Source organism: Calidris pugnax, unplaced genomic scaffold (genome assembly GCF_001431845.1).
Source record: "Calidris pugnax isolate Ruff unplaced genomic scaffold, ASM143184v1 scaffold24, whole genome shotgun sequence".
Classification (NCBI taxonomy): domain Eukaryota; kingdom Metazoa; phylum Chordata; class Aves; order Charadriiformes; family Scolopacidae; genus Calidris; species Calidris pugnax.
In genome coordinates, this window is record NW_015090922.1 from 15,331,743 (window position 1) to 15,354,790 (window position 23,048).

Consider the following 23,048-nt stretch of genomic DNA (forward strand, 5'->3'; position numbering starts at 1 on the left):
ACAGCCTAATAGTTCAGCATGCTACAAAATTAAGCATAATCTTGTAGAGATGTAAACGAATAAAGATCAAACTCCTATAGGGCAGGTAGGATAGACTGAAAATGTGTTACAAACCTGTGTTCCAGGAGTTTCTGTCTGCAATGATGGACAGTTACCTGCAGAGTTTTTCTGCCCCATGAAGAGCTTTCCCAGCCTGGAAAGAGGTTTTCGCTTTGGTCACTATAGGACCCACGAATCTGTATGCTTACAGTTGAAGCAGACGCATATTTAGATTGACAGCTGTTCTTACCAGGATGTTATTTTCATTACAATGTTTTTTATCTGTTGTGCTAAATGTTGCTGTCAAGGGTGTAATACAGGAGCCAGTCATAAACACAACAGAAGAAACTACTGAGCAGCTATGCATAGAGACAGAAGAAAAAAAAGCAAAATTCAAAAGCAACTATAACTCCCAAACTCTTGGGGAGCAGAAAGCAATCCCACAATTTGTGGGAGACATAGTGTGCCAGCACTCATGAGAATTAAATGATCATAGGGCTTCTGTACATGGAGATGAGACTTTGCCTTGCAAATCTAGACACATGCTTTGTGAAGAGCTCTTTAGAGTAGGACTTTTATTGATGCAGTAATACAACAGAGCAAGCAAAGCAGCAGAATAAAGAGTTTAAATTGCATTTTTAGACAGATACAAAAGGTGTAGCACTACAAACACTATGGAAGGAACAAAGGCAAAGTTGAGGACTGTCATGGGAGCAGGGCAAGCTACAAAGCTGAAGATGAGACTAGTGCTTTAGATCTACCCTCACAGACTTAGAAACAAAATCTAGCCTGTGCTACTGGAAGAGGAACTCAGCATTTCATTAAAAATGCTGTAATAACATAGAACTATAGAATGCCTTGGGTTGGAAGGGGCCTTAAAGTCCTAATTCCCTTGACTTGGGCAGGGACAGCTTTCACTAGATCAGGTTGCTCAAAGCCCCATCCAATACATCCTTGAGCACTTCCAGGGAAGTGGCATCCACAACTTCTCTGGGCAACCAGTTCCAGTAACTCATCACCCTCATACTAAATAATTTCTTCCTTGTATCTAATATAAATCTACCCTCTTTCAGTTTAAGCCATTGCCCCTTGTCCTATCCCACTTCTTATAAGCCTCCTTTAAGTATTAAAAGACCACAATAAGGTATCCCCAAAACTTTCTCTCCTCCAGGTTGAACTACTCAAGCGTTCTCAGCCATTCTTCAAAGGAGAGGTTACATTCAGATCATTTTCATGGCCCTCCTCTGGACCCACTCTAACAGGTTCACATCCTTCTTAACCTGGGGGCCCTAGAGCTGAATGCAGTATTCCAGGTGGTGGTCTCATGAGAGCAGAGTAGAGGAGGAGAATCATCTTCCTTGGACTGTTAGCCATCCTTTCTTTCGATGCAGCCCACCATATGGTTGGCTTTCTGGGCTGCAAGTGCATATTGCTAGCTCATGTCAAAATTTTTCATTCACCATTATCCCCAAATCCTTCTCCTCAGGGCTGCTCTCAATCCATTCATCACCCAGTCTGTACTGATACTGATGATTGCCCTGATCCAGGTGTGGAACCTTGCACTTGGCTTTGTTGAACTTGATGAGGTTCACATGGGTCTGTCAAGAATGGCCCCTCTGGATGGTATCCTTTCCCTCAAGCAAGTTGACCGCACCACTGTCCTTGGTGTCACCTACAAACTTGCCAAGAGTGCATTCAATCCCACTGTCTGTGTCATTAATAAAGATATTTAACAGTATCAGTCCGAATACAGACCTCTGAGGGACACTGCTGTCATGTACTATCACAATGGAGTACAGGGACAGTGAGGGATATATTGGGCTGAAAAAGCAGAGGAGATTTAGGAATGCAGATTTCTGATCACGGGCAGCTACTGTTCCTCTTGATGTGTAGAAGTGCCTTGCTTTGTCTCCTGCCACAGATGCAGAGAGAAGATGCAGGGGAAACCTGCACCTTACATCACATCTATTAGTCCCATACAGGGTCTTGAATACTGTAGCAGCACAAGATGCCTGCATTTGGGCAGCTGATTAGAGCACCTCCCTTACGAGAAGAGGCTCAAAGAGCTGGGGCTCTTTAGCCTCGAGAAGAGAAGACTGAGTGGAGACATCATCTATGTTTACAAGTTCCTAAAGGGTGGGTTGAAGGTTGATGGAGCCGGACTCTTTTCAGTGGTTTCCAGCGATAGGACGATGGGCAATGGGCATAAGATGGAACATGGGAAGTTCCACTCAAATATAAGGAAGAACTTCTTTACGCTGAGGGTGACAGAATACTGGAGCAGGCTGCCCAGGGAGGTCGTGGAGCCTCCTTTCTGGAGATTTTCAAGACCCGCCTTAAAGCAGTCCCGAGTGATGTGCTCTGGGCAATCCTGCTTTAGCAGGGGAGTTGGACTAGATGATCTCTAGAAGCCCCTTCCAACTCTGCCAAAGCCGTGAATCCGTAAACTGACTAATCCTGAAGGTCTCTGAGCTCCTGAAGCAAAGAACATCTGCCAAAGCTGGATTTCTGGCTCCTCTTGCTGTGGTTTAAAATGCAATTAGTTAAGTTGGTTCTTTATGACATACTGAACCAAATGCATTTAAATGAATGTTTCTTTAGCTTGTAACCGACTGGTTTCTCTGTAACAGGCAGAAATGGTCCAGTCCCAGAGCTGGCTGAGCAAAGAGACAGACAGTGTCTGCAGTCCCACAGAGCCAAAGAATTGCAACATTTGAGTTTTTGAGCACAAAAAAAAAAAATATAAGGAGGATTTCACACACACACAAAAAAAAAAAACAACCCCAAAAGTGATCTTCATCACAACCCCAGGGACTGAGAGAACATCACTTTGTTGTAAATAACCTGTATTTTCACTAGGCAAGAAAAACTCTAAATCTTTTCACCTTTCACACCAAAGCATCCCAAGGGAGTTAAGCTCCCTCAACTTTTCAGATGACTATTTAACAGTCACTCTTCTTAAAGAGCCATGGTGCTGCATCAGAAGACAAGGCGTAGAGAGTTTTTCCCAGGATCACGAATCCTTTAGCAGTGCTAGTCACCAGTTTGTCATCCCATCACTGCAATCCCTCCAATAAGGTCAAGACAAAACCCCAACTAAATCAGACATGTTAACCGTCACAGATCTTTCTCTCACTGAATGCATTTCCATTTACACTTTTTTTATTTTTAAACAAACTTAGTTCTCCAGTTCAAAAAAAAATTGATAGAAAAAACAACCACCACAAAGCTATTTAACAAACACTACCACACACAAAACCCAAAATGCCAGTATATAATTTCATGGATACTGCATCCACCATTGTATAAAGAATGTTAAAAAACTCCATCAAATCTGTATGGTTTTTGCAGTTCTAGTTGAGCGCAGTAGTTTATTTTGGTTTTAACTAATGCAAATTAACTCCCTCAGAAGCTTATTGTCACGATGGCTCAAGGTCCACTGTCACATTATCTGCCATATTGCTCTTTCCCGCCTACCCATCCCCTTGCCAAGACAGTTATATGTAGCGCCTTCGCAGATTGCCAGTGTTTTCATCAACAGTTATGACACATTTGAGAACAGAGCATACAAGAGAAGTTCTGCCAGTGAAGCTCGCTCTCCAGACGTCATCTGTTTTCCTTCCAATTATTAAATTAAAGACAATGCAGAGGTACACCTTTACATAACACACCGGCAGGGCAGAACCCCTACAAGAGTATCTTTGCAGTATTGCATCATATATAGTAGAGTTCACAGTTACTTGGTTGGACGCAGAGTGGTGTTTTACAGCCTGCATGTAACCTTATACTTTTCAGCATTCAACCCACATGGCTGCCAAGTGTTATATTCCAAGGGCTTGATTTGTCAAAAGCAAGACAGGAGCAATGTTGCATAAAGGCTAGAGCCTTAACGCAGCCCAACATGGAGAAACATGATAAATGAACAACAACAAAAAAAAAAGAGTAATAAGACAAATGAAAAAGGTGTACTGATATGCTACCCAGGGACTGCTCTCTGATCACGTGAAACACTGAAGTAATGCAGGTTGATAAACAAGGTTTTTGAAGGGATGCCATCCAGAGGGACCTGGACAGGCTTGAGAGGTGGGCCCATTCAAACCTCACAAAGTTCAACCAGGCCAAGTGCAAGGTCCTGCACCTAGGTCATGGCAATCCCTGGCACAAAAACAAGTTGGGCAGAGAATGGATTGAGAGCAGCCCTGTGGAGACAGACTTGGGGGTGGCGGTGGATGAGAAGCTCAACACGAGCCGGCAGTGTGCACTTGTAGCCCAGAAAGCCAACGGCATCCTGGGCTGCGTCAAAAAGAAGTGTGGCCATCAGGTTGAAGGAGGTGATTCTGCCACCCTACTCTGCTCTCATGAGACCCCACCTGGAGTATTGCGTCCAGCTCTGGAGCCTTCAGCACAGGAAGGACATGCACCTGTTGGAACAGGTCCAGAGGAAGGCCACAAAGACGATCAGAGGGCTGAAGCACCTCTCCTATGAAGACAGGCTGAGAGAATTGAGGTTGTTCAGGCTGGAGAAGAGAAGGCTCCAGGGAGACCTTATAGCGGTTTTTCAATATCTAAAGGGGGCCTACAGGAGAGATGGGGAGGGACTCTTTGTCTGGAAGTGTAGTGATAGGATGAGGGGGTAACGGTTTTAAACTGAAAGAGGGTAGATTGAGATATCAGGAATAAATTATTTTCTGTGTGGGTGGTGAAGCACTGGAACAGGTTGCCCAGGGAAGCTGTGGATGCCTCTTCCCTGAAGGTGTTCAAGACCAGGTTGGATGGGGAGGTGTCTCTGCCCATGGAAGCAGGGTCGGAACTCAATGATCTTTAAGGTCCCTTCCAACTGAAACCATTCTATGACTCTATGACCAAACCAACATGCATAAATTTAAGCTCACATTAGATGTTATTTTATATAAAAAGTTTAAGGGGAAGATCTTGCAGTCCCTGGACATCAAAATCAAGAGGGGGCAGAAACTAGAAGAATAAAAATCTGGTACCATGCTCTACTGCAGCAGCATCCTCAGAGCTATGTTCCCAGGCAGAGGCAGCCAGATGACATCACCACTTCAAGAGACCAACCAAACATGGAACTTGCATTCCTGCCTTCATCCGACCTCCCATGTCCTCTTCCTTCTACTTTCTTTTAAAAGAGAACTTAGAACAGTTTAGCTTCCCTATAGAGGGCTGCTTTTTTTTTTTGGCTATGCTTCTGGAAGCCTCTAAGCAGAGAGGCAATTTAAAGCATCATCTTAACTTGACAATAGCCTGCTGTATTTGTGAGGTCTTGATAGCTAAGGCTGTATGGTCAGCTTTCTCCAGAAGTGACAGCACAAGCAAGAGTCAATGGCAGACACAAATGTGTAAAGTGCAAAATTTTTGCTTTCACTTCTGCAGAATTTTACATTTGCTTTTATTTGCAGAGACCAATTCAGCTTCCTTGAAGGCAAAAATAAAAGACCTCCAACCAGAAACACAAATTTTCTGCTTTCTCATGCTCTGAAGACAACGATCACCATCTTCTACAATATTTAAAGTTACAATCAGACTTCATCTAATTGCAGGGCACAGGAATGAAATCCATTAAAACCAGAAGCCTTCATTAACACAATAATTGAAAATAGCTTTTTCCTCCTCCCCCCCACACTTTTTTTTTTTTACAGGACTGATGCTTTTATAGCTTTCCTTAGGGCTAAGCAGGCTGAAGACTTTGAAATCAGGGCATTCCAAACAATTCTCAGCTGGTTCAGTATTTTATCATAACATTGTTATGTTACCACCTTTGACTCTAATGATCTGGAAGGTCAGTAACACTCCCCCCTCTTTCCCCTTTACACAGCCAAAAGCACCTGTCAAATTTATCCAGAACAGATTTATTTCCCAGTTTTTCTACAGTCCTCCTCAGCCAAAGAAGCAGACTACAGAAATACAGGCAGGTCAAGTTTAATGACAGACTTTCCTCACTCTAGGACTGCAAAGCAACTTATGAACCACTCTATTGCAATAGGAATTAGATCAACTTTTTCCTCAAATCTGAATTAGTCTACTGGAATACCTCTTTCAAAAAGACAACTGTAGTTTCTTCATTTTGGAAGCAGAACAGAATGAAATTGTTATGAGAGATGCCACATGTTACAGCAAAAAACTGGGTGACCAAGACACAAGTAGATGCTAGTTTTTTCTTCTCCTAGTTCCCTAAGATGACGACAATAATATCAGTTCTCTGAAGTTAGTACCCTGACAGCTGCATGTGTAGATGACACAGAATTTAATATAATTAAAAATCCCTCTGTGTACTTAATCATAGAATCATAGAATGGTTTGGGTTGGAAGGGACCTCAAAGATCATCTAGTTCCAACCCCCCTGCCATGGGCAGAGTCACCTCCCACTAGAGCAGGTTGCTCAAAGGCTCAGCTCTCAAGGCTGTCTAAGCCCGAGATCTTGCTTCGGTATACCCTTTCCTTGAACTTCATAGGTTAAGAATTTTAATAAAAAAAGCAATCCTCATGCATTTATTTCAGTAATCAATATTGGGAAAGTTTATCAGAAATCCTACACCATGAGTCTCTCAAACAAACAGAACAGCATTTTTCCCAATTCCCTCTCTGAGTATTTTGATTGTGTAAGAAAATGAGCAAGCAGCTTGCAATCCATTTCAGTATCATGCCTACATCAGCTCCTTGTTCTCCTTATCCCTCTACATTCTTACCTCCGCTGCATTAACCTTGCATACATAATAGTCAGATACTTGCAGTCCCTCTTCTGCCCAGAGATCCTGGCACTGACCGCACAAATTCAATCTGTAGCAAAGGGCCTGTCCATTAGTTCTGCAAGGCAATCCCACATGTTATCACGCCTCTGCCTCCTGACATAAGAGAAAAGAGGAACTCAGATGCAAGATGTAACCTCTAGTTTTTCAGACATTTATCCTTACCCCACCTTCAGGCCACTTCTAGCAAGCTTTGATCTTTGTCACTCAGAGTCTCACATCATTTTGGGAATGGGATGGGAAAATCAGAGGAACTTCTTCAGAGTCCCTCAGGGCCAGATCTTATTTCTTTACTTCTGGCAGATATCACAATCTTCAGCCCTGCAAATCTGCTGTGGCACCAGCCAGTTTCACAGGCAGTCAAAACTCTCCATGGAAATCAGCCTACCTCACTCTTGGCCCTTCTTTTGATATTGTAGAGGTATATGGAGCTAAAGAGGTTTGTGGCTTAAACTGCAGAAGTGAACTGCGACTGTGTTGATGTTAAAACTGAGTGGACTTAGATTTCTTGCCACCTTTCTTTGGGGAGACCTTCAAAACAAAGGGGAAAAGTGAGCAATGGAGGAAGACTGCTGTTCAGGCAGCAAGCACGCTGGTTTTCAGAATGCAAGAGATAGGTTAGAGCCCAAGAGCAGGGTGAAACAACTTCATAAACCAAGCAAAGAAAAACATGCAGAGAGCTTCTCAAGAAAGCTGCTCAGCCTGGACAAATGGAAATGCAGAAGAAAGGGCTGACCCTCCAGTCAAGTCTCTAACCTTTGTCAATGAATATTTTAAGTTGTGCACAAAGCTTCCCCTCCCCCAGCTCCAATTTTCAAAGCACCAAGGGAAGCAGTGACCATGCAGTAATAAAGCTGAAAATGGATAGGTCACTTAAAGGAATTAAAATCATTCCATTAGTTCCATGTTAGTAGTTTCACAGCCACATATTTCCCATCTGACATTAACCTTAAATCAAGCAGCACTTGTAGGAACAGAATAGCTTCATGGAGAAGAGGCTAGAGAAAAAACTCAGGAACTTAAATAGCAGTGGCTTTATTTAACATGTCTTTTCTGAGGAAAAGTTTGCTCTCTGAACTAACTTGCTCAGCAAAGGATTTTTATGTTACATCTTAGTTCATCCTTCAGACATACTCCTGGAGCACAGAGTCATCTTACAGCATAACTGTCAGCATTTAAAGCAGCATAAACCAGCACTGTTGTTGAAAGAAGTGGTTTCTCTGTTCCCAGAGAAAGGCTGTGATTTCCTCCCCCACACCTCGCTCCCCTCTTCTCTTCATGCCCCTATAAACACTCGTGCCATCACACTGTGAGCTGGACAGGCAAATCTCCAGGGCAAAATTAAGCAGACAAAATGTTTAAGAGGATAAGACTTGCTGTGAAGCAGAGAGAAAAAAAAAAAGCTGCACAGCTCACAGCGAGGCATAAGAATAACCTTAATTACCCACCATCTTAGAACGAACAGAAGCCTAAAATAAAGCCCACTACTTGTATAAAAACGTTAAGCTAGGAGTCAAATGTTTGTTACTCCCGAAGAATCAGCTATTGGAGAAACAGCCCTTAAGGTCTCTTCATCAACACTCCTTACTAGACAACTCATGATTTTTCACCTTTTGCCACCCAGAATGGTACATGGCAACCATGGCGACCTTGAGGCCATAATAATAATCTCATCAATTTCCTACATAACACCTTCTAGAGCCCAACACTAACTTCTTCATCCATCTCACACCTGCTAGCTTAACCAGAAAATACCACTCAGGTGCATATCTAATCTTGACTTGAAGTCTTCAAGTAAGAAAGACTGCACCCTTCAGCAAGCTGCTACTGTGGTTAATTACCCTCAGTATTTAATTCTGCACTTCTGGTCTGAGTTGAATTAACCATGCAAATAAGTTTCCTTAAAAGAAATTACCTTGCAAAACATGAAGGATGTCACGACAGTTTTAATTCATGAAATGGGAATGATATGATGAAAATATACCTGAATCAATTTTCCCTAGATTAACAGGTTGGTTAGTAATTGTGACATGAGATCATTTTTCAGCCTTTTTACAAGACTGTTGGGTGAGTATCAAATTAAACAGCCAATAGTGACTAGTAAAAGAAAACACAAATTGAATTTTTCATAGCATTGCTAGATGGTGGCAATAATATCTGGTAGCCAAGACTCGGCTCTGGAGCCCTGCAGAGGGGAGGCCAGACTCCTCCACCAGCTCACTGCTACTAAGATTGAGTTGGTTTCTGACAAAGGAGCCAGTTGTCCTTCAGCCTCAGCTGTCACAGATTTCTCAGATACTTTAACCTTCATTAGCATTTTTTAAAATGTTGGTTTGTGGCTTTTGCCATCAGCTTCCTTAACTTTTTTGTTACATGTTATTGCTGGAGTTATTTTAGCCATCACTTCCATTTCTTACAACAATGGTTTAAGTTGGTTCAGATGATGAACACACAGCTGGAGCTATTTGGTACACTATCAGCATTTCAAACACCTTGAAGTTAAAAGTATTTCTGCTTTTATATGGTGATTTTCCTTTGAAATAATTTTTACTCTTTGCGATTTGCAGCTGCAGATCACAGCTTACATTTCTTTCTGCTTTTCCCGTTAGAAGAGGAAATGGTTTGGGAAACAAGTCAAAATCTGTAGATGGAAGTGTTGCAGCATCATGGCTGTATATCACATCTGCTTCCAGAGATGGTAAAAGCTTTCATACCTGACTATCTTGCCCAAAAAATAAGTCTGTTCATCACAGCTGGCAAAGTAGCATGCAGATATACTACAGACAATGGCTCCTCTTCCACCTTGGGTACCCCTTATGCTTTAGCAGCACAAATCTTGAGGACAGAAACTTCACTGAACTGTTTTAAGTTTGAACTAGGTGAACTAGCCACCGTACCTAAATGTTTTGGTCAAACATCACACCAGCCACACGCATGTGCGTGTGCCTACACACGCACATTCCTCTTCCACCCTTCCAAAGCACCCAGAGCTTTAGAGCATTAGAGCTCTCTTGACTTTTTCCTTTCTTGCCATCTTTTTCCTCTCCCTCTTACTGAGTGTACGTGGAGTCTAGGAAGACATGACTCAAAGCACAGGACTGCAATTTGATTCACAGTTTGGAAGCGTTAATAGCCCTATTCACTTTCTAGCTTTAAATATTGGATTCTGTCCAAATTAGTCAGCCTTATCAGGAGATCAGATAGACCATTAAGATTGACATGTAGACATGCCAGTGTATAGACATTGTAGAACATGCTGCAATTAAGATTCTACCTAGTGAGTTAAACACTCTTGATACTGATGTAGAATTATAAGTGCTAAATTGAAAGTAAAGGAAAGAAAGGTCAGTTTTGATTATATCCTTAAAGGCCATAGCCAAAATCAGGTTAGAAAGGACAGGTACAGGAAAAACCTTGTGCTCAACAACTTGCAGGAACAGCTTCTGCTCAGGTCATTGTAAGGTACATTCTCCTCCTTTACAATAACCAAGGTTTATTCAGATCCTGTGAATAAGTCTTTGTGCATGCAAACCTCCCTCAATATCCTTTGCACAACAGTTTCCAATTACTAAAATGAGCAAGTCATGAACTCATTAAAGTTTCATGCTTTGCACTTGCTATCTCCAAGATGAAAACTCACGCAGCTATATGGACTGTTTTAAAAAGAAATTTAAAAAAAAGGACATTTTTATTAGCTTTTCAAAAACAAAAGGAATACCAACGCTTATCACTACAACCCAGCAAGGCCTCAGATGACTACAGGATCTCACTATGCTGATCGCTACATAAACAAGTGTTTCAGGCAAAAAAAACCCCTCAAAAACCTCAGTCTTAACTGAAGTTGTTCAGAAGTGTCCAGTTTATGGAATTCAAGGAAAGAAACAACACAACCGAAAAAGGCAGTAACTCACTATACAGAGGACAGGAAGACAACTCTGGCCAGAGCTGGGACGCGCTCCCTGGAGGACCCTATTGGATGAGTGGCCTGGGCAACCGGACAAACACAGAGCAGACTGGCCAGCTTGTCTGCTTTGTTTCTACCAAAACTTTTAATGGAAAGGACACTAACCCACAGAACATTTCTCTTGTCAGATTACTTGGACCAGAAACGGTCAAAAACTTCAGAAGGCGCCGGGGTGGAGGAAAAGACAGATGAGAGGGGAAAACAAGGCTAAAGAGAAAGTAATTTAGTCAAGACCAAAGTAGGCTGATGCTTTCTGTTCCCAACTGTTCAAATAGTTTATTTTCCAGTTCGGATCATAAAACTAAATAAAGGATGAGCATTGCAAAATAATCACAAAACAGTTAGCTCACAAGGGCATTGGAAGTTGAGTATTTCCATGTCATCCGCCTGTCATCCCATACTTGACAGCATTCCAAGCTTGCTACAAATTTACTATGAAATTATCTTCTCATTTCCCAGTGATATAGTCTGCTGCCCATGCTGCCTTTCAAGAAACACTTTTCTTCTGTGCTGATCCCAGCTGTCCATTGAGCAGGATACAGACACTTTGAACAGTGTAATAAATCTGTTTATTTCCAGAGCTTGATTCTGCTCCAAATATTTCCAGCATGACAAAAATAGGGGAAAGAAGGAAGAATAAGAACAGCTATAAATTAAAAACAAACCAAAAAGCTCCAGAGGCCATAAAGAAGCACCACCATAAAGATCATCATCTCAAATGTAATTTGGGGATGAGAGAAAGTATTTGGAATTCAGGATTTTTAGGCAAGCTCTTTCTAGCACACTAACTGGAATTTAGCTTCTCTTGATGAGCCAGTACACAGGCTCTCTCTCCTTCTCCTTCTCTGAAGTACAAGAAAATTCATGAATTACTTGAATGTATGAATTTTCTCTAAAGCTTTATTCAAGCATTATGCTGAGCAGCTTAGAGCAGAAAAGCCAAGATTAAATAGGACTGTACGTGCTTCTGTTGAAGAAAAACTATAGAGTATTTTCAAAGAGAACAGCACACAAGTGAAGATTAAAGCCAGGCTGCAAACCAAGTTGTTGAACCCGAGGAGAACTCTGCAAACAAGAGGCAATATGAGGGACAGACATGAAGGAAACTAATTATCAAAAGCCTGAACAAGTAGAAAGTTAACCTCATGAACTATAAAGGATGTTTATTTTAGCTTTGTTCTCTCAATATTACAGCCTTTAAGCTCCCTAAGCAGTATGTGTAACACCGACTGACAGCTTAGTTTGTTACTAAGTGCCTGGCTCTAAAGAATATACTGTTTAACAGTACAAATAGTCTCACTGATGAAGATGTCTACCATGCAGCTGTAACCCTTCCTTCCCACCCCAGTCAATTATACAGGAGCTGAGAACATTTTCAGAAAAACATAGCCCTTCAACTCTGATTCAATATAAAAAGAGATTCTTACTCTACTGCTCTCTGTAGCTATTACAGGTATTTCTAAGGCACCATCATATTAGTATCCAAGGACACATACTTGGTAAATTAAGTGCACATAGAAAAAAAGCTCATCACTACCACTCATTCCCCAAATCAGGCACTTTGAAGGGGTAACCCCACCACAGATTATAGCAACATGCACATTTGGTCACCCTATTTTGTTATTAATAGTGACAACTGCATTTTGCATAGAAAGTAGGAGCAAGACAACGCCGTAACCTATTTCCCTACTCAGTAATTAAAACGTATGGCCACAGGAACGTTAATCACCTAACTCAACTCCCTAAAATGAAGAAAGATACTAAGTTTGCAACTTAAAATCTTTCTGCTCAAAACAGTCAAGGAAAAAAAACAAACACACCCCCCAACACCAAACTTGGGCATTTTTTGTCATCTATCAGCCACGAGATAGTCTGCCAGAATTGCATAGAGACCAGAGACACATTTAGCACAAGTCTTGAGTGACCTCCGTTTTTTTCTCTTACCTGACTATTCCACTCCCTAATCCAAGAAAAAAAGCAAATGCAGATTAATAAAAAAGAAACCTCTAACAAAGAGCAGCCTATGAGTGAGCCACTAGCTTCAGTTTGGCCAGATTCCTTGCCATGGAGAACCACTGTCTTGGATGACACATCTCCTTTGATTCCCAGAAAAACCAGGAATTCTACAGCCACAACATAGATAGTTTGTTGCCCAGCTTCTCCTCTTTCCTGTGTACAGCAGTCAGAGCCTTGTCCCCAAGGAGGACCCCTACTACTTGCTGTAGCTGAGAGCAGGTCCTTCCCACCCATCTCCATACAGGAATTTCAGTTTTCTATTGAAAACAAGGAATATTCTATCCTTAACAGGAGAGTTTGCCAACAATACACTCCCCCATACACCACTCCCACCCTCACCCAAGTCTCTAATATCTTCACCCTGGGAGATCATTATAAAGGTCCAAAACAAGACACTGCTGTTCACATTTGGAAAGCCTGTGACACCCTTCTGCCAAAACCAAGCAGAAGTAGTCAAAGCTGCACTAGTTCAAGGCTCCTTCTACAGAAGACAAAATCTACAACTGTAACAGCTTCCTCTAGAAGTAGTATGTAGGGGAAGAGATTAATCCACATAATCATGTGCCCATTTCCCTACTCATATAATGTTTCATTGATGGTGCAATCCCATAAAGGCTTACCAGAGTCCAACCAGGTGATTGTAAGTCTGTTATATGGAGATTTATTAGAGCTTTGCATCTTGAAAAGTTTTGGATGGTGGAATACCACATGTAAAGTCAGTTCCTAGTTAATTCACAAGGATGAAGGGCGGCAGAGGGGGGAAGAAGGTAGGAATGAGGATAAAGATGAAAGCTTTCCTGAAGTGTTAAGAGGATGTCCCAACACTCGTTTACTGTAAGCAGCAAGGAAGTAGGAAAACAGATTAGGAAATACAGAGCTCTCTGGCTGCTCCACATGGATGCTATCTCACCATACAAGTAAATAAATAAAATCTTCTATCACAGGGCCAGCTCTAGGTGACCCTACTTGAGCAGAGAAGTTGCCCAGATGACCTCCAGAGGTCCCTTCCAAGCTCAGCCATCTGCGATTCCAGCTCTGAGACACCAACATAGCTTAGACACCAAAACAAGTGAAAAAAATAATAATCAAGAAATGCAGTTTCAAACCCCAGCTTTGTTACCTGCAATTTACAACCATCTCTACTATTGCAAGGCTATTAAGAGTTCAAACTATAAAGCTAACATTCTTTTATCCTTACATCTCATTAGTAATAGAATCAGTTTTATTCTAGAAAGCTTTAATAGCCTCATTCATTGCCACCAGGTGCCTTAATTCCCAAAGAGCAATGAACAAATTCAGAGCATACCAAATTATTCTACAGATACCTTCTAATGCAAGTTTATCCTTTAATGAACAATAGCTGTCCCTTACACGTCCATAGGGAGCTGTCCTGAATGAGACTGGATGCAGGTTTTCTTTTTTGTTTGGGTTTTTTGGAAGATTTTGTTTGGGGTTTGGGTTTGTTTTTAACTTTCCCGTGTCAACTTTAGTTAGATTCAACTAAAACACCATAGGAGTGCTGAGGTACAGGCTTAAAGTACATATAACACCAAATGCGTTGGCACCCAGTTTTCTGCAATACTGCCTCAATAGGATGTTTTCGACCATCTTTCTACGTGAATTTAGGGAAATCATACATATTAGGGATTTGAGTCCTTGAAAGAAGTCCACTACAAATAAAAAAGTTATTTTTTGTTCCATTTATAACTATGCAGTGCCACTGTAGACAGTCTATAATAGCACCCTGTCTTTTTTCTCCTTTTCCAAGTGTACTCTGGTTGCAGCGTCACCGAGTTTAAAAGGAATGGATCCTTTTGTTGATCTTAGTGTGATGCATTTCAAATGGTACTTGATGAATTTTTCTTCATTAAGAAACAGTAAATGAGAAGGGCAATAGATTAGAGGATACCTCATCATCTGACAAAAGCAAAAACCAATAACTACTTCAAATCATTCAGATCAAATACTACACCCTGAATTTTCCCATCTCAAAGAATAAAAAAGTAAAAGCCTCCCTCATTCTGTATAACTAACTTAGGAGAATATTTTTATTCGGGAGGAATGGGACTCCAGGAGGAAGGAGGAAGATCGGGATTGACCTAACTGTGTATCGTTGATCCAGTGATACAGGGCTGTATCTGCTATTTGTAAACCATGTGCAGCTCTACCGATATCTACAACAATTTTAAGGGTGACTCATGTGGAAATGTAGGGGTTTTTTCCAGGGTGTGACTCTTTCCACAACAGCAGTAGCACCTCCAGTAATATTAGGACATACAAAGTAGGCTGTTAAGTTCCTAGATGTTGGTATTACCTTCAAACTTTGTGCTTTCTACTCATTTTCACCTACCTGAAAAATTCAAGCACTGATACCCAGATTTTCACCCTGTCTAAAAAGGGTAGAATTTGGATTTTTGGATAAAAAACTCAGCACAATGATCAGTCTACAGAGGAGTCACAACCAGCCATAAAGGCAACAGACTCTGGACTTCCCAAACCAGACAGGTACCTTTCCCTGCCAACCTATTCCCACTGAGTCCGAACACCACAAAGATCAAATCAGGATAAGTAAATTAATTCATTTCATAAAGAGGTTAATTAAATAGAATATTCCGTAACTTATAAACCAAGATGTTTGAAAGCTTCCTGGTTTTCCCCCTCCAATTCCACATCAAGACACCTGACACTTGCCAATGCAACCTGTTCCACATGTCCAACATGTACACCCAACCTTTTCCATACGTCCATGTCTTGCAGAGACAGCTTCTGTACAGCACTCTAGATGCACCAGAGGAGCAAATGAAGGTATCGATTTCCATCTTGAAGAAAATCTATGAAGGGGCTACTGCATCAGCAGGAGTTTATGCACGTCAGGAAATGATTTTTGTGATACAAGCCCTCAGATATCCAGTATGTCAGTCTCTCCCAGAGGGTTTGGAATATTGAAATAGTGACTAGTTTTTCACATGACAGCTGAGTAGTTATATTAACCTCATACTTCAGAATTTCTACCGAGCACCTGCCCAAGCAGAAGACTTGACCAGAAACCCCCTCCAAAGGGAAGAGGACTCCTGCCATTACTTTACCTGCAATAGTTCCGAGTCTCCTTTACAGGAAGGAGAAAAAAAAAAAAAAAATCTGCTGTGTTGCTGACAGCACACATGGCATGTTGTGCCTAGGATTTATCTTCCACTCAACAAAAAGCTAAAAAAGATCCAAATATCACAAAAGGATGCAAGACAAAAGCCAAGAGAAGACTAGTCTAATGTTTCCAACCCCTCCTCAAAGATGGGCTTCAGAGATGAACTGCAGCACAGGGCACAATCTTTAGCCACATCTACCAAGGCTCCTGCCAACATGCACATCAAATACCTTCACATATGCTTTGTGCACTTGTGGCCTCAAAACTAACAACCAACGCAAGAACAGACCCTTTTTTCTCTCTTTTCTCCATTGAAAGCTGACTACGTCACCTTGAGAAAAATAAGATTTGGTTATGAGATTTCTGCAGTTGCAGAGACATACCATACCTCTCACCTACTATCCTCCTAACGCCCTATATAGTGACAGCAAACTTCAAATTAAAAAACCTGATGTTCTACAATGCTATAGAAGTTGAGTTTTGTTTTAGGGTGGGGTTTTTTTTTTTTGTTTGGCACTTTTTTAGGGGGGTGGGGGTGAGGGTGGTGGATTTTGACACCTATCAAGGTAACAAGGTAATTCTCCAATTTATTCGCTCTAAGAGACTTTTAGAGGACTGTGTCACACTTGCTGCAGTTCAGAAGTCATCTACTTGCCATCCCTCCTTTATTCCCACCAGCCACACCCCTACATTGTCATGCAGTCCAATTACATTTGTTTTATTTGGACTTTTTTTAGATGTCGAGAAAGACTAAACCAATCGAAGATGAGCAAATGCAAAATGTGACTCAATCTGATTGCATGAAAAACAAACTTTGAAATTTAGTTGCAAAGAGTTGAGCTGCAACTGGAATATGTTTTGAGAAAAAAACAAGCTTTTTTCATAATTAAACAATACATAAGGATGAACATAGCATCCAGGAGATCTTGGTCAATTATCTTGAGCAGCATTGATATGTATACAGCAGAAAGGGAGTAGAAATATTAGCAAATGCAAGAATAAGGCAGTTGTTTCCTATGGGAAAGAAAGACATAGAAGTTTGTTCCTAGCACAACTGAGAGGAAAAGGAAGATTGATGCTACATATCCTGAAATATCCCAAGTCTGATTTTAAGAGATGCAATACACACACTCTTTTGGAAGGAGTTTTTTACATTTCCTTTGATTATCAGAGCTCAGTAGATAGCATGGTAAAGCCTGGTTATGGTCTCAGCTGCCATTCCCCAACTTGCTTCAGAACATAAGATATGCTCGCAAGTAGTTAGACCACCTTTCAAAGCACCAGAGAAATACCTGTTATGAGCACAGCCAGAGCACTTGTGAGGCAGCTCTTCTGATAGCTGAGCTTCTCGCCTGCATTTGGTTTGTCCACGCATAAGAGCAAGTCACTGCCTTAACTACGCATATTGCCACAAAGACACACTCAGGTGTAGAGGACTCTTCCACAAGCTTCTGCCAAGCATCAGAGATGCACTTAATACAGAAGTCTCAGTGGCCACCACTCTTCCCATTTAGAAAAGGATATATACGAGAGCCCTGTTTTTCCCTCCAGCTTTTTTCTTAGGCTGGTAAGAGAAGTGTTTTGGTTTCTGTGGCACTAGGCCTTCCACTGTGGCTCACCTTTCAGTCTGATGGGCTGAGCAACACCAGAACTGAAGATGTCAGAGGGGTTACCAAAATGTCTGAGTCAGAAATGCAAGTCTTAAAGAGAGCAAGACTTCAGCAATTGTCCTGTGCAGATACATCCATACCCACCCCCCTCCTATTTGCCCTGAAGACACCAAGTCTAACAAACTGGCAAGAAACTGCTTCAGGGAGGGGGGTGGCAGCAAGAAACATCTTCTCAACTGTGCTAAAGGAGTTCATAGTCCAACATTTGCAGGAGGCTCTTCCACCTTGACTCTTTAGCTACTTCCAAGGCACAATCAGAAAGCAGGTTCTCTTTCCAGAAAACCACCCATAGCACAGCAGAGAGAGTGCACAGGAGCAGCAACAGAGCAAGGAAAAGGGCAGCAGCAAATAGCAGCTAAAACTACACATCAAGACAATAATTCAAGTTTCAAAAGCTGTCCCTAAGGCATCCATCTCCCATCTCCACTGGGAGAGTAGCCAGGCACGTGCATAAATGAGTCAAGGCAAGAAGAGAATAGGAGAACACAGATGAACTCAATGAACAGAAGAGACAGAAAAATAGAGTAATCGGGAAAACCAGCATAAAACAATTTCAGAAAAAGATGGTGAGAGGGTGAAATAACAATGAAATGCAATCAATTGCAAGAAAAATAGAAGTCAATACCAGGCTGCACTAAGACGGCAATCCGTTAACAGTCAATTATAATGAAACAGCAATAAGATGTAGTCAGTAAAATGACCAGCTGAAGGAACTATTCTTTTCCACGTATGTAAACTACAGTTTCCTCTTCCCAGTTACCACTTCTAATTTTCATTCAATTAAGTTAAGCCTATGTCTATTCTATACATAGCTGCAGTCTAACATCCTATACATAGCTTCTCAAGCTGTATCAATTCATTCAAGTATATTGGAGGGCAAGGCCAGTTGCTTGTTTCTTCAAGAAGATAAAACCATAAAGATTAAGGGCAAGATAACTGGTAGAAATCCACTCATGTTCTCCTTCACAAAGATCTGCCACACTGTATCCCGGGAACACTGTAAAGCTTACTGACATCCTGATAAAATTGGAGGGAGTTTCCCTTCGCATGGCAGTTAAGAGAAGAGTCATCTACTTTTCTTCAGCAGTGGAAGAGGTAGACTTTCCATGCTTATGCTTACAAACCACAGATGCTGTTGCTGCAACTGTGCCTGGAGATTCTCTGCCTACTTGTGAAGATTGACACCCATTTCATAAGCTCCTCCACGTTCACACCAAAGGTTCACTGAAACACAGCAGATCATAGGCCAGTGTGCTTGCAATTTATAAATACCAGTTTCCAATACTGAACAAAAAGAGGTGTCAAAAAACAGTATTCTGCCACAGGCAGCAAACCTACAGTCACCTATCATAAGGTGAAGTTTGCTGCATTTTATATGAAACTATGGCGTTCAAAGAGGATGTCTTCCATTTGGCAAGCTAGGGATCCCTAGCTACTGTTTACCTTATCCCTCTTCCAGTGAGAAGGCACAGGCTGAAAGCATTAAACTTGGTCTTTTCTTGGGTAGCCAGGTTAGGAAGATTTGAGTCAATTAAAGGAGTTCCTGGACAACATTTTAATTTAGCCTCACAAGAAAACAACATTGTAGGGCTTAAACCGAAGGTCTCTTCTCTACTGAGCAGATGACTTTTTTCCATAGCAAAGACATATCTGCTATTGTGTAAACTTACTTTTGTTAAGACACAAACTAATAGAACTGACGCACCGCGCCAAGGAAACTTGAGCAGACAGCCTTGGCGGCAGTACATTCTCTGTGGTGAACCAGTGTAAGAAATACAAAAGCTTTTAATGAAATAAGTTGTACGCAAAGTTAATAGCTTTCATTTCGCTACAGCATTGCAGAAGGAAACAATCAGTTCTCCTAAGGACTGCTCCAAGTTATAAACTGGCGAAGGCCCTGCGGATTTCAGAGATAACAGTCCCTCCTGGTTTTGTCCTCTCAAGTAACTGGCGATCAATCAATGCAGCAAATTAAAGCTTGATTTAGTTGGACAGGCTAACAGAAACAGGATATGATACAATACCTTTAAAAATCTCTTTGACAGCCAGAAGACAACTGTTTATGCTTTGTATATCAGCCCCAGTTTCACTGACCTTTATTGCAGCTACAGAGTTACAAATGTTGGAGGGCAGTAGTTCCAGTTACACAAAGCTCCATCGCTTTGCGACTGAGTTTTTCTTCTCACAGAAGAGAGCCATACGTGCTTCACTGCTGATACAGCCATGAAACGTGCCCTTCCGTGCCCAGCTGTATTTGCTTACACTTCACCCCAAATACTTTTGTCCAAACTCTTTCAGACCGCTGCATAGTTTGGGAGTGTGTATATGTGTGTGTTTGCATGCAGCAATGGCACTAGAAATATGGGGAAAGGTAGACAGATTTGACAACTATTTCACAAACTTACACTTGCCTGGACAAGACATCCGAGCTTTAAAACAATGTGAAGGGCCAAATCATTGTCCTGGTGTGTGAAATACAGTCCTCTCCTTTGGCCTTTGGAGATCTGATATCCTAGGCTCCTTACACCTTAAATGTTTCCCTCTCCCCATTTATGTTTGAGATATTATAATAAGTAATTAAGTAACTTCTTTTTAGCATGTATTTGCCAGGTTAGGGTTTTATAGCACACACACTGTTACTAGCTTTATAGAGTTTCTAGAAAATTAGAGTTGTTTCAAAATAAAGGCTAACAACAAAAAAGACATTATTTTCTGAATACGTGAAGCCGTTAGTCATTTGGGATGCTGATTCAAACTGTATTAATTTAGATTATTATACTGTTAAGACAATTTAAAGTTTTACACCATGTTAATATAGTCATGAATATAAATGCCCTGCAAGTATTAAATTCTGAAGAACCTGGATACATTCCTGGGAAAGGAGCCCACTACCTAGAAGCCAGCCAAGTATCCTTTGATAATAACTACAGCAAGGTGGCACAGTGACAGACCTTGTCTCTTCATCTTTTTCTCTATTGCTTTCTCTATCACTGCCAGTATGTGCTGCTAACACTTGTCTACCACATTTTGATTTTCAGACTGCTGGCAACATGAAAACAAGCTCCATGCAAGCTTTTGGGAGCAGAAAATGGAGAAGGAAAAAGAATAATGCAGAACATCCAGCCAACCTAAGCATGGAGGAGGTTTTGTCCAGGTGAAGACCCAAGTAATCAAGACACAGTCCAAGCCCCCATCCTTGCTTCTGCATGGAGTCACTATCTAGTTGTTTTTCAACCAAGTTTTATAGCCATTTTCCCATCCTAATGACTTCTACAGAACACAAATTTACAGGACAGCAGGAGTCAGTAGCCTTAGTTCAGTTCTCTCTGCATTAGGGCACGCAACAGAAGACATGAAGTCAAAAGACACATGTCAGAAGTCCTGCAAGCTTGTGGCAGGAGCACAGCAGACTAAAGAGGCATTCAAAACCACCCCCTCACATTGCATCTTTTCATTATGGCTTATCAGGATTCAAAGCTAGTACTCTCCAAGGCAAATACCTGATCCTAAACACAGGTGCTGCAGAACTAGAAGCAGCCACAGCAGGCTGAGCAAGTAGCAATAACTATATGCGCCCCTAACACCTCCAACCTAAAGAAGTCATGCTGACCTGTTGCTTTGGAAAACAGACTAGCAACTGTATCTAAATAAGCCTAAATAGCACAACGGTAATTAAGAGAGCACCAACAACATACACATACTTAAGCACTCATACGCTCTAATTAATGGAAGCATTGATATTGATGTAAGTACTTTCCTATCCCCATACAAGAGCACTTCAGAAATAAGAGCTGAGGAGAGCAAAAGATTTGCAGCCTTTCCACTGAATTTAACTGTTTGTACTTCCATCCAGGAGCCTGTATTATTCACATTTCAGCCTGAGGAACAAAAGCACCAGCGTAGTTTGAAGAGCAGAACCCCCAGTTAAGAACAGTGGCACAGCTTCTGTCTGCTCTTCACTGAGATTTAAACTACTTTCTCCAAGATTATCTTATCAAACCTTTGAGCATCTGTGCTACATAGATAACTGGGATCTGAAATCCAAGAGAGAACCGGATGGCAGGGATCCTGCTGTGTGTCAGCTCTGTCAGCAGCAGGACATTGCTGCTCAAGGCCAGGCAGGGAAAGGACACAGGCTTGTCATCAGTAATCCGAGTCTGCAGTGCAGCCATGTGCTACCAGCTTTTGGTCATTTTACTACTCTCAACGCAGTAAGGAAGATCTAGAATCTTAAGCAATTTCCATTCACCCTGCATTTAAGATGATGGCAAGCATGAAACACTACTTCAAGTAAAAACTCTGGACTGTTTGGTTTTTTTTCGTTCTACACATATTCTCCACTTCCTCTCCTCTTTCTCACTTGTTTGAGGGGCTGGGGGGAGAGAGAGGGAAGGTGAAAGTATAACAGTAGCCACAGCACTAAGAAAAAAATTCCTCCCCCAACTCTGTATCAAATCATTCTACCTTCCTCTCACACCTGTTTTGCCCAATTAAACCAGAAGACCTTGCAGCTGACTGCTACCACCTGGATTTTATGACCCACAACTAAGCAGGGCTATTTTCAGTTTACTTTAAATATTAACTTTACCACTATTCTAACAGAACCTGAGAAAAGGCTCCTAACAGCAACAGTCTCATGCTTTTATATACTTCGGATTAAGCAGAGCTATTTTGTACATTTTCTCAGCGTGGAACAAGCACAATCACTGCTCTAGACAAGCTGTTGGATAAGACCCTCTAGTGTCAGAAGAGTCTATAAAAGTACTCATTTTATTGCAAGAGTGAAGTCAAAGGGCGATCACAGCGTTGAGACTGGAGGAGCCTCTTTTTTCTCACCTCCTGCCAGTTCTGTGTCCAGCTCAGGATGACCCCTTTGCTAGGGAAGGTACCTCACTTTAATTCTCTGCCTCTGCAGCCCCATCATTAGTTTGCTCAACAGTACAAGCTCAAGCAGCTCAGTGCCTTATCCTTCCAAATAACGAACACCTCCACGCATGGAGGCTCCCCAGCCTCTCTTGGGTCCTGTTTCAGTATTTGATCCTCTTCACGATGAAGAGATTTTCCTGACTGGAATTCTCCCTGAAGGAACTTGTGCCTGGTGCTCCTTTAAGGGCCTTGATGTCCACAAAAAGGAAACACAAATCTGCCAAAAGAACCCAGAAGCTAAGAACCTAAGACAACCCTACAGACATAGACCTAGTTGGAAACGACGATCATTGTATTGATGTTCTTTCTGTATAAACCAGTAACCTCAAAAACTTTTAGCAACTGAAAAGAAGCTGCACAGACAGTAAACTTGGTTCAGCAGCAGCTTCGCTTTCCCCCCGTTCACCGCTGCAGCCCTCAACCACAGCTCCTTCGGTCTGCCCCTGCTTTCCCTACAGTAGCCGCCCTCCTCCTCTCACCTCCACCCCCTCCTGTCTCTCTCCCTCCCAAACCCCACCAAACCGCAG

At 41.7% G+C, this 23,048-nt stretch overlaps 1 protein-coding gene across 1 annotated transcript in view; it reads right to left on the reverse strand.

Annotated features, from left to right (window-relative positions):
- Positions 1-23,048, reverse strand: part of GLP1R (glucagon like peptide 1 receptor) — an 88,539-nt gene that overhangs the window by 64,525 nt on the left and 966 nt on the right. The gene's annotated exons all lie outside the window — the stretch shown is intronic.